At 33.4% G+C, this 11,122-nt stretch overlaps 1 long non-coding RNA gene across 1 annotated transcript; it reads left to right on the top strand.

Annotated features, from left to right (window-relative positions):
- Window positions 1-4,091: 4,091 nt before the first annotated feature.
- Window positions 4,092-10,495, top strand: LOC145789414 (uncharacterized). Its single transcript, XR_014364722.1, has 6 exons — window positions 4,092-4,279; window positions 5,609-5,691; window positions 6,849-6,941; window positions 8,682-8,816; window positions 8,944-9,030; window positions 10,402-10,495. It is a non-coding gene; the product is annotated as an uncharacterized LOC145789414 (long non-coding RNA).
- Window positions 10,496-11,122: the final 627 nt, after the last annotated feature.

Raw genomic sequence — 11,122 nt, 5'->3', positions numbered from 1 at the left:
CAAATCTTTTTAGTCTTGGTGTTCAGCCTAGACATATAAGGTTGTCTCCTAACCCAAAAAGTATTAGAGTTTCTACCCTTTTGAGACACCTTACCAAAAAGTTCAAAACAGTAAGGACGAATGTGGCCATACCTACCACAGTGATGACAAATAAAAACCGGTTTTACCTCCTTTTTGTTGATTTTACCAGCTTTCGGTAGACGGAGAGAGAGATTAGCCTGGTCTACCTTCAATTTTCCCTTTGCTTGAGTCTTCTTGTCATGTGAAGTAGAGGCCTGTCCCTTGTGTGCTGTTGCATCATAGCCTAACCCGCTTTTGTCGCAACCCATTTGTTGAGACCCGAGGATGTCTTCTAAGGATTTTGAACCTTTGTTCCACATGGCAATAGTGGCTCTAGCAACCCGAAGCTCTTCATCCTTTTGACAGATTATCTCTTCCAATCTGGCTTGTGACAGCTCAAGACTTTCAAGCTTTTCTTCATATGTGGAATACACCTTCAGAAGTTCATTCCTTTCAGTTTCAGAGGATAGTAATTTTCCACATAAGTCTTGCCTGTCACTCGAGATCTTGACAATATTCTGCTTTGCTGCTACAAGTTCTTCTTTCAGCCTGACATTCTCACTCTCACATGTCTTGAGCTTGAGAGAGAGTCTGTCGTTGAGTTTGGACAAATTCAAAGATTCCTCGTACAGCTTTTCGTAGGCTTGTTGTAGTTCATCGCCATTGATCTCCTCATTATCCTCAGATGTCTCATCATCCTCTTTTTCACTACTACAAAAATAGTTAAAGATCACACTTTGACAAAAAAAAAGATCTCACTTTTATTGGAAGTGTGATAAAAAAAATTAAATTGATATTTTAATCACACTTAATTTGATTGAGTGTGATAATATTTATTTTTTATGTCACTTTTCAATTAAGTGTGATTATATATATATATTTTTAATCACACCTTCTAATTAAAGTGTGATTATATATACACTACTACTTTTTAATCACACTTTTTAAACAAGTGTGATTATATATATTTTTTTTAATCACACATTCTAACTAAAGTGTGATTATTTATATATTTTTTAATCACACCTTCTAATTAAAATGTGATTATATATACACTACTACTTTTTAATCACACTTTTTAAACAAGTGTGATTATATATATATTTTTTAATCACACATTCTAATTAAAGTGTGATTATTTATATATTTTTTAATCACACCTTCTAATTAAAGTGTGATTATATATACACTACTACTTTTTAATCACACTTTTTAAACAAGTGTGATTATATATATATTTTTTTAATCACACATTCTAATTAAAGTGTGATTATTTATATATTTTTTAATCACACCTTCTAATTAAAGTGTGATTATATATACACTACTACTTTTTAATCACACTTTTAAATAGGTGTGATTATATATATAATTTTTAACCACACATTCTAATTAAAGTGTGATTATTTATATATTTTTTAATCACACCTTCTAATTAAAGTGTGATTATATATACACTACTACTTTTTAATCACACTTTTTAAATAAGTGTGATTATATATATTTTTTTAATCACACATTTTAATTAAAGTGTGATTATATATACATTACTACTTTTTAATCACACTTTTTAAATAAGTGTAATTATATATATATATATATATATATTTAATCACATTCCCTAAATAGGTGTGATTGTATAAAATATTTCAATTTGATTTTTATATAAAATATACAATTCCCAAATCCGTGCCTCTATTCTACCCATGAATGATAGAGACGACTCACTACTAGAAAATGAGGCGTTAGACACGGAACTTTTTCACCCATTTTTTCATCTTCCTATCTCTCTGTCTCTGTCTCTCTTCTCTTTCTCTCTCACTCATCACTCTTCTCTGTCTGTCTGTCTCTCTCTTTCTCTCTGTGTCTCTGTCTCTCTTATTTTTCTCTCTCTCTCACTCATCACTCTTCTCTATCTGTCTGTCTATCTGTCTCTCTCTCTCTCTTTCTCTCTATGTCTCTCGTTCATCTCTCTTCTATCTATCTCTCTCATCTCTCTTCTCTCTCTGTCTCTCTTCTTTTTATCTCTCTCGCTCATCTTTCTCTGTCTCTCTCTCGTTTATCTATTTTCGCTCTTTTTTTTTCTCTCTCTCTTTGTCTATATCTTTTTACCCATTTTTTCATCTTCCTCTCTCTCTTCTCTTTCTCTCTCTCACTCATCACTCTTTTCTTTCTGTCTATCTGTCTCTCTCTTTCTCTCTGTGTCTTTCACTCATCTATCTCTTCTCTCTCCCCATCTCTTCGCTCATCTCTCTTCTCTCTATCTCTCTCATCTTTCATCTCTCTCTGTCTTTCTCGCTTATCTCTCTTCTTTATCTCTCTCTCTGTCTCTCTCGTTCATCTCTCTTATTTCTATGTCTCTTTCGCTCACCTCTCTTCTCTCTATCTCTCTCTCTCTGTTTCTTTCGTTCATCTCTTTTCTCTCTCTGTCTCTTTTTCTGTCTCCCACTTTCTATCTCTTTATCTTTTTGTCCCTCTCTCTCTCTCTCTTTCACTCTTGCCACTTCATCTACTCTACCACTACTACAACTTCACCATTAATCTCCTTCGCCACCGCCACCGCCACCGCCACCACCACCATCTCTTATCCACCACCTTCACCACTACTACTACTCCCTCTCCTCTACCACAAAAAATTAGTTCATGATTTTTAATAAATAAAAAAAAAATAGGCCGTAAAAAAATATTTTTCATTGACCACAGAAAATTATCTTTTATTTTAGTGGAAATATTTTTTATTAAAATATTACCCCTACTTCTACCAAATAGAAAATAATAATATTTTTTTCATTAAAATAAAAATGAAACAAATAAATTTTCAATCTTAGTAACTAAAAAAAAAAAGATTTTTTTTAAAAAAAATTCATTAACTACAAAAAAATATATATTTTAACAAAAAATAAATTTTTTTGATGACGACAACCCCGTCGCAAAAAATAAAAAAATAAAAAAAAATTAAACGACATTATTTTATTATTTAAATTTTATTTTTGACAAAAAAAAAATATTATTTTTTATTCCCGCCCCGCTCCCCTCTCCACCTTTTTTTTTTTCTATTCCCGCTCGGCGGAGGAGCAGCCGAAAGGGCAAACGAGCCCTAGCAGTCACTTGAACCAGTCCAAACCCAAACCATGGATCAAACTCTCATCCTTCTCCGCCCATAATACGCCCTCCCTCCCTCCCTCCCTCCCTCAAACCCCAAATCTAGGGCTATACACAATCACCACAATTCTGTACATACATATTGACGATGATGGTGTTTGCTCGTAGCATGTGGTTGCTGGGGTTAATTTACTTTCTGGGGTTAGGTTTAGTGTTTGGTTTGAATTTTGGGAAATCTCTGAAGGTACCCTTCAGAGTCAACGATGTCCTTCCAGCTCTTCCTCGGCAGATTTCGTGGCTTGTGCTCAACAATCTCCACAGCGCCGTTGACTTGTTGCCGTCGTTCGTCGGATCGGTCTCCCCTACCAATGGGTCGATTGAGTGGAAAGGGGCCACTACTACAAAAACAATTAAAGATAACACTTTTACAAATGAAAATATCTCACTTTTATTGTAAGTGTGATACAAAAATTTAGATTGATTTTTTAATCACACTTGATTTGATTAAGGCCTCGTTTGGCAAGTGCTCATTTTAGTTAAAAAGTCAAAAAACTATTAAAAAAGTCAAAAAGTCAAAAAGTCAACAATCCATACCAAAAAGTCAAAGATTCTATTTTCTCTTTACTTTTTACACATCTTTTCGTAAAAAGTTAAAAAGTCATCCCAAATATACTAATTTTTTTTACATCACATTTTAGCTAAAAAATCAAAAATTATTAAAAAAATATGTTCCCAAACGAGGACTTAGTCGGAAAAAAATACACATTTACTATATAATCCATATTTTTATCTTTTTTCTATCAGATCATCTCTCTACTTTTCTATATATCATTTCATAAAAAGATAAAAAATATATTTTTTAAGACATCCCAAAACCCTAAACAATGGGTTGCTAGGGTTTCAAAAGCATCACCGTTTTAATAAATCTTTACCTCTACTTCCCTCTCACGCCTCTCTCATAGCGGCTCTCTCTCTCTCTCTCTCTCTCTCTCTCTCTCTCATGCCTTTGCCCTCCTCCTTACACGCTATCTCTCTCGCTTTGTCTCCATAGCCGTCGGGTACAGGAGCATCACCGCCATCGCACCAACGTCGATCCACCATTGGAGCATTACCCCAGGTATCTCTCTCTCTCTCCCTCTCTCTCTGTTTTCTTCCAGTCGCATACCTTCACACAAACCCAGCCCCAAATTGACCCATCTACCGCCATTGAGTTTAATCCAGATTCCTCCTCCACCATGAACAACCACCATCAGCCCCGTTTTCCCTTTTATCCCTGCTTCTCTCTCTCTCTCTCTCACTCTATATATATATACATAAATAATTTTTATATGAATTTGGCTACGGTGAGAGTATGCGGATGACCTGTTCGTGAAATTCCAAAATGGGGTTTGACTTAGAGAAATCATGATAGTCTGTTGGACTGGTTTCTAAACTAGTTTATCGGCATCCTTTGTTGTTGGTGGCAATGATTTGGCCTTCTCAGCAAGAGCACTATGCATATCGCAATATAAGTCAAAACTTATTAAAAAAATTCAAACAAAATAGACGGCATAGGAATTACATAAGTGAAAACTAACAAACCAAAAAAATTTCTGTTAATTTTCTGTTGAGTGCGAGTACTTGATTTCCAGTGTAATCAAATTAATAGTAACATGAAAAGAGAGAATCTCTCCCTCCTTTGTTGAGTTTGAGCAATATTTTGACCTCCAAAGGATGATTACAGAAACACGCTGCTAATTTACTAGTGTAAGTTTTATTTGCTAGCCAGTTTACAATTGTTATTAAATAGTTTTTATAATATTTTGTAATGTCAGCAAATATAATATGAGGTTGTCAGAATGGGAAGGAATTTTGTTTGCAATGCTGAGCTATTGGTCAAAACTGAAACTAGGGCTTGCTGCAAATGAAAGCAATTTAGTATATTTGTCCTCTGATTCTATGGTCAATTGTTATTAAATAGTTTTTCCCATTTTTTTTGGTGTCTGATTTCATCAATGGGAATATTGTTTCCATTGTTCCAGAGATGGCTTCATGATTGCCAAGTAATTATAACTGAATATTGCGCCAATTCATTGTCACATAACAGCATTTAGATGTGAATACGATCAATGATATGAACTGTTGTTCAACTTCTGATGTTATCATAATTCTTGTGATAATTTTTCCAATGATGAAGCTTTTAGACATTACAGCAATGTTGTTGTTTTTCTAAACCAGATGGCATATTATGGGGTGAAGTGAATTTAGGCCTTTTCAATTTGGCCTTGAGCTATTAAGGATTTATATTTGACTACAACATGGGTTTCATGGAATTTAGTCATGCATTTCATATGTTTTCCCAAAGATAAAGCTTCTCTCTCTGCTATTCTATATGTAAAGTTGGTATATTTTCTGTCTTTTTAATGCGGATAGGAACTAACTTTCTTCTGCATGGGGCTTCACTCAGTTAATAGTCACTGTTGGCGAGGATTGTACATGTCGTGTGTGGGGACTGGATGGTAACCAACTTAAGATGATGAGGGAGCACATGTAAGTTAAGTTTGCAATTGTGCATGTGTATTTTGATGTGCCATAGCTTAAAGTGTAAGACCTTAAATTGCACTTATTTTAATATTCTACAATGTTGCAACTGAGCTTGTTAATACCACGGATCATGAGCCTACATAACCAGAATGCCCACACAGTACAGTTAGACCAAATCTTGTTGTGTAGTTATGATGCTGAGATAATGCCGAACCAGTTTAGGTTGTCGACTATTCACATGCCACATCATGGGTTCGTTCAACTCTTCTGATCAATTTGGTTTGGGCATCCTAAGAAGTTTATCATCTTGTCAAGTTATTCTACAATTTGTCAGTACTATTCTTTTCCTTTTATTATTATTTGGAGTATGAAAGATGAATTTTGCTATGCGGTTTCTCTTTTCCAGAAGCCTTTCATTCAGATAAAGCATCGTATCTGTTAAATGTTTTTCTATTATCAATGTCATGTGTGTTGCAAATAAGTTTTTCCAAACAACCTCTGAAAAGGTGTTTACTCGGTTTATGCATACTTTCATGCCAACCATGCAGATTTTGTTAACCAACACCCCCACCCCCCTTTTCTTCAGGAAGCGCGATGGCAATGTGTGATAAAATACTATTATTCATTTTGACCTTTTGTAGGATGGACTCATCTAAATGCAGTACAAACTGACGATAACCTCCTTTCTTCTTCGGGTTCAAATATTTCATAATTTGTTCTTAGGGTTGATATATTTCATGAAGTAAAACTACGCTGTATTTTTTTGTCATCTTAATTACCAAATTTTGTCTACAGATAATAAATTTCATCTTTTGTGGACACTTCTTATTTTTAGAGAATGCTATCCTTGACTTTTGAGTATAGTAGTGCTATAGTAGTAAACTCTAATGGCCTCTTTGTACTTATCTATTAAATTTGTGCTCACTAACCTACAATTCCTTCATTTCATAATCTGTTTTAAATACTTTCTGTAGTCATATTAATTTTATTCCGGTTTTTCTATTTACTTCTTTTGTTGTCTTTATGTCCATCAGACTTCATCAATTTGGACTTTGATGGGGAATTTAACAAATGTTACTGGGTACTGAAGTTGTTACAATGGATCTTGTAGTCTATGGTGAATGGTATAACATTTGTGATACATAAAACTTTTTATCTTACAGGTTGTTGAGAGCCGCGTTCAACTTCTTATCAAACTTGAGGAGTTGGGGATATCTGAGAAATCTGAATTGGGTTCTCTTATTGAATCCCTAATAGTATCCAGCCAACTTTGTTTTGCAATTGTTTTTCATTTCATTCATTCTTTTTTATATAAATCTGAAATATAGTTGAGTTTGTGTCTTGCGTGATTGTTATGGTTAAAATGGGTAGTGTCCAGAATTTGGTTGTAAGCATGGGAGAAATTACAGTGGCTTATTGTATAGCAAAAATTCCAGTCTTTTATATCAACAGATTCTGTCGTCATAGTGGAATTGGGTGAAGATACTTCTTATAGGCATTCCCAAGTGACTTCGTTGTCATTGTGTCTAGTCCTTGCCTTGAAATTGATTTGAATATTATTGATTTTTCAAGATTGGGTCTATAACAATCTGAAAACGGGAAATTTCTGACTTGCAAAAACATGTTGATTGACTTACTGAGAAAGATTTTGCTTGTCACTTTTAAACTGATTTGTGACTGTAATATTCTTTTGAGTCTTTGCTTATCCTCTTCTTTTTTTTTTCTCAATAAATAAATAAATAAATAAATAATCTTCTTGGTGTTACTTTTAGTTTTGAAAAATGAAGTTTCTTATATTTCATGTTTTATGCATAGGTTGTTCGATTTTTCTCTTTGTATGTTGTCCCTCAAAAGAGAGGTAAAGAGTTGTTCTTTGGTTAAGCCTCAAGGAAATTGGGAAAATCAGGATCGACCAAGCAAATCGTCACTTAAGTGTGTCACCTCTTTTGCTTACAGTGACAAGCTAGGTACCCTTGGCTTTGCCAATTGATACTCTACCTAAGCATGCTTCTCCTATGCCTCAATCCCTTGTCTCCACTGGTACCTTAATCCGCTCACGCTAGCCTAGATCAAGAGTAGGGCCTATGGATCCTCTCGAGGTTGGGCGTAAGGGGGTGCCTGAATGCTTCCTTGTGACGTATATGCTGGACCTTCAAGGGAATGCGGCTCAGTTAGAGCGATCAAGTGGCACTCATGTTCTGACCCTCGTATTTATAGAAAATCTCCTCATTCGGCAACTTGAACACTTTTGTTCACCACCTTTAGTTCTCCACTACTCCTACTATCTCTACCCCCTATTACCACATCAACTCTCACCCTGTCCACCTCAGATCTCCCCTTATTTGTCTCAAACCTGTGTCATCACAAAATGATTAAACTTTAGCAATTTGGCAATTTAATTTGTCTCCAAAAAATGATGTACTTTTTTATTTTTCGTAGGGCATGCCTGTGCACTTGTGCTGGGGGGAGGGGAGTTGGTCTCCTTGGACTCATCGTTTTCTCTCTAAATTTAGAATGCTGACTCATGGCTTCTTATATCTTCCCCTTATTATTATTATTCCTTTTTTGATAAACAATGAGATGAAGATGAATTAGTGGAAAAGAAGAAAAAAAGGCAAGTGATGTGGCACAAAGGGCGGATGTAAATGGGAAATAATTTGTTTTGTTCTTTCTATCAGTCCAAAGATCTTTTCTTATAGTCCTATTCTATTAGATAAAAGAAAGCTTCAGATTAGAACTAGTTTGTCATGTGCTGATCTCTTACTGATTGGAACAAAGATGCATGTGCTTGTGGTACACATTCTTTAGTGTGATAAATGACTAGATGGTGCTGTGATCTGTGGCAACAAAGCCTTGCACATTGAACTCCTTTATTGTATAATCACCCACATTAATTGTCAAAGAGGAGATTATCATTTTTCAGTGTGTAATATTCCTGCACACTGTTTGAGTGTTCTATATTTTTTGTCACAGTTCTTACCTTAACAGCTGACTAGATTTTCTGGGAAGACTTCACATGCTTGGACATTTCCCAGTGCATGTTAAATAAAACTATTTTGCATGTAGCTGCAAAATATCTTGAGTTAGACATATCAGGATGTCTACGGCACTTTATTTCTCTTGGTATCAAGGTACATTTCATTTCTATCCTCCGTCTACTTCATTAGGTTATCTGTACTTCTGTAACAGATGCTATATTTCAGTTTCTTGAAGTTATTAGAAATATGTGTTGGTGAATATCTTGAGTCTTACTTTTAGGCAAGCATATGGTGTGGAAAGCATTTGAAGATGACACTTATGTCGACTGAGGAGTCTCAAGAAGAACATTGCAATCTCTTTTTCCAGGTAAATGATATGTGATGTAAATTAATTACCTAATGAATTTTCTTAAGTGGGACTTTTCTTGAGTTATGAAGTCGTTTTACAGGATTGTGCAAAGAGAAGTATCAACATTGTTTTTCAGAATTCTTATTTGAAAATAAAATTATGCAGCTTGTAGAAACTTGCTAGCTGTAAGAAGAACCTAGTATTGGAATAAAAAAACCCTTAGTATGTTTCATTTCTGAGAACATGGACTTGCATTGTGCTGATTACATAAATGCTGATTTAACCAACATCTAGATTTTACTGCAATTGAATTGTAATCCAAATGCTGAAGGAAGGTTTAGAATTAGAAGGTTGAGTTTTTTTTTTTAATAAAAAAACTGCTAACATAGTTAATCGGTTTTGTAAAGGCTTTAAAATAATTTTTCCTGAATATTTGCGAAGGTCTTCTCAGAACTTTGAGACTTGTAGGTTTGGACCCTACAATGATGTGTCATTTTTATTTTTTCTTTACTTTTGAGTTTCCTTGCATTATTGATAAGTATGATTTGACCATAGTCAAACTGGATGTTGAATTTCTTAAGGCTGTTATGTCACACATGTTCACAGAGGATGGCAAGTCGCGACTTGTTTTGGTGGATTGGGACATTTTCTGAAAATGCTTCTGCATATATCATAACCTTTAATTAAAAGTCTTGTATCAAATTAAACCCTGTACTGTTAAAAATCATCAAAATATTTTTATTAGAGGAATCAAAACTGTATCCTGTGAGGGGCAAAAAAAAACAAACTTTCTTTCATCAGAATCTGTTTTAGATTAACATTTATTTAAGATACTTATTGTGTCACTCTAACATGTCATGCTTGCTTGACATTGATCATCACATATACAGTCAGCTGATGTATAACCACAGCAGAGTTGATTGATTCCCATATAGGTTGATAGTTTGGTTTTGGAGTTGCTAAAAGGCAATTTGTGTTTGTAGCGGTCTCTGAATTAATTTGTATTTTCATTTTTCAGGTCAGAAATTAATTAGAAAGATGCAAAATATAGTCAAAGAATTCAAGAAGTTTGTGCTTCAAATTTTTTCATTTTTTAATATATGTAAGCACAGTTAATTTTTTAAATAATATATATTCACAAAAAGATCGTACACAAGCTGTATTGAAATTTATCATTTTTAAATATTGTGCTCATTAGTGACCTTCTAATTACAATGTCATTGACACTGAGCTGCTGTGGCATCTAATTGTTAACAGGGAAGTTACTTCCAAAAGAATTAAGATCAAGCAGAAATAATTAATGTTTCTATTTTGGTTTGTTGAATTAACTTTTTAGTTTATTCATATGCATTAGCGGTTTCTGGATTAATTTGTGTTTTTATTTTTCAGGTCAGAATTTTTTTGGAGAGATGCAAAATATGGTCCAAGAATTAAAGAACTTAGTTTTTTTAAGTTTTTTCATTTTTTAATATATGTAAGCACATTTAATTTTTTATTATTTAATTCCTTTGTATATACTTTTGAATATTTAATTTTCATTTATGAAATATATGACGTTATTCTATTCAATATGTGGTTATGATTCAAAATATAGTATATAGTGTGTATTACATTATTCAAATGTGCATACAAAAATAATATTGATTATTTTTCAAATATGTAGCACCTTTTTTTTATCACAGATTTTATTAGTTATTAATCACACTTAAAAGATGTGATCTAAATGTTATTAATCACACTTAAAAGATGTGATGTAAATATTTTTAATCACACTTAAAAGGTGTGATCTAAATGTTATTAATCACACTTAAAAAGTGTGATTAAAAATGATCATTTTTAATCACACTTCCAAAGATCACACTTAAAAGGTGTGATCAAAATATTTTTAATCACACTTAAAAGGTGTGAACTAAAGTTTTTAATCACACTTAAAAGGTGTGATCTAAATATTTTTAACCACACTTAAAAGGTGTGATCTAAATATTTTTAATCACACTTAAAAGGTGTGATCTAAATGTTTTTAACCACACTTAAAAGGTGTGATCTAAATATTATTAATCACACTTAAAAGGTGTGATGAAAGTATTTTTTAATGACACTTAAAAAGTGT

The sequence above is a fragment of the Camellia sinensis genome, chromosome 3 (assembly GCF_055761805.1).
Source record: "Camellia sinensis isolate YWXY chromosome 3, ASM5576180v1, whole genome shotgun sequence".
Lineage (NCBI taxonomy): Eukaryota > Viridiplantae > Streptophyta > Magnoliopsida > Ericales > Theaceae > Camellia > Camellia sinensis.
The sequence above is the reverse complement of the archived record's forward strand: the minus strand, read 5'-3'. Positions and strand labels throughout refer to the sequence as shown.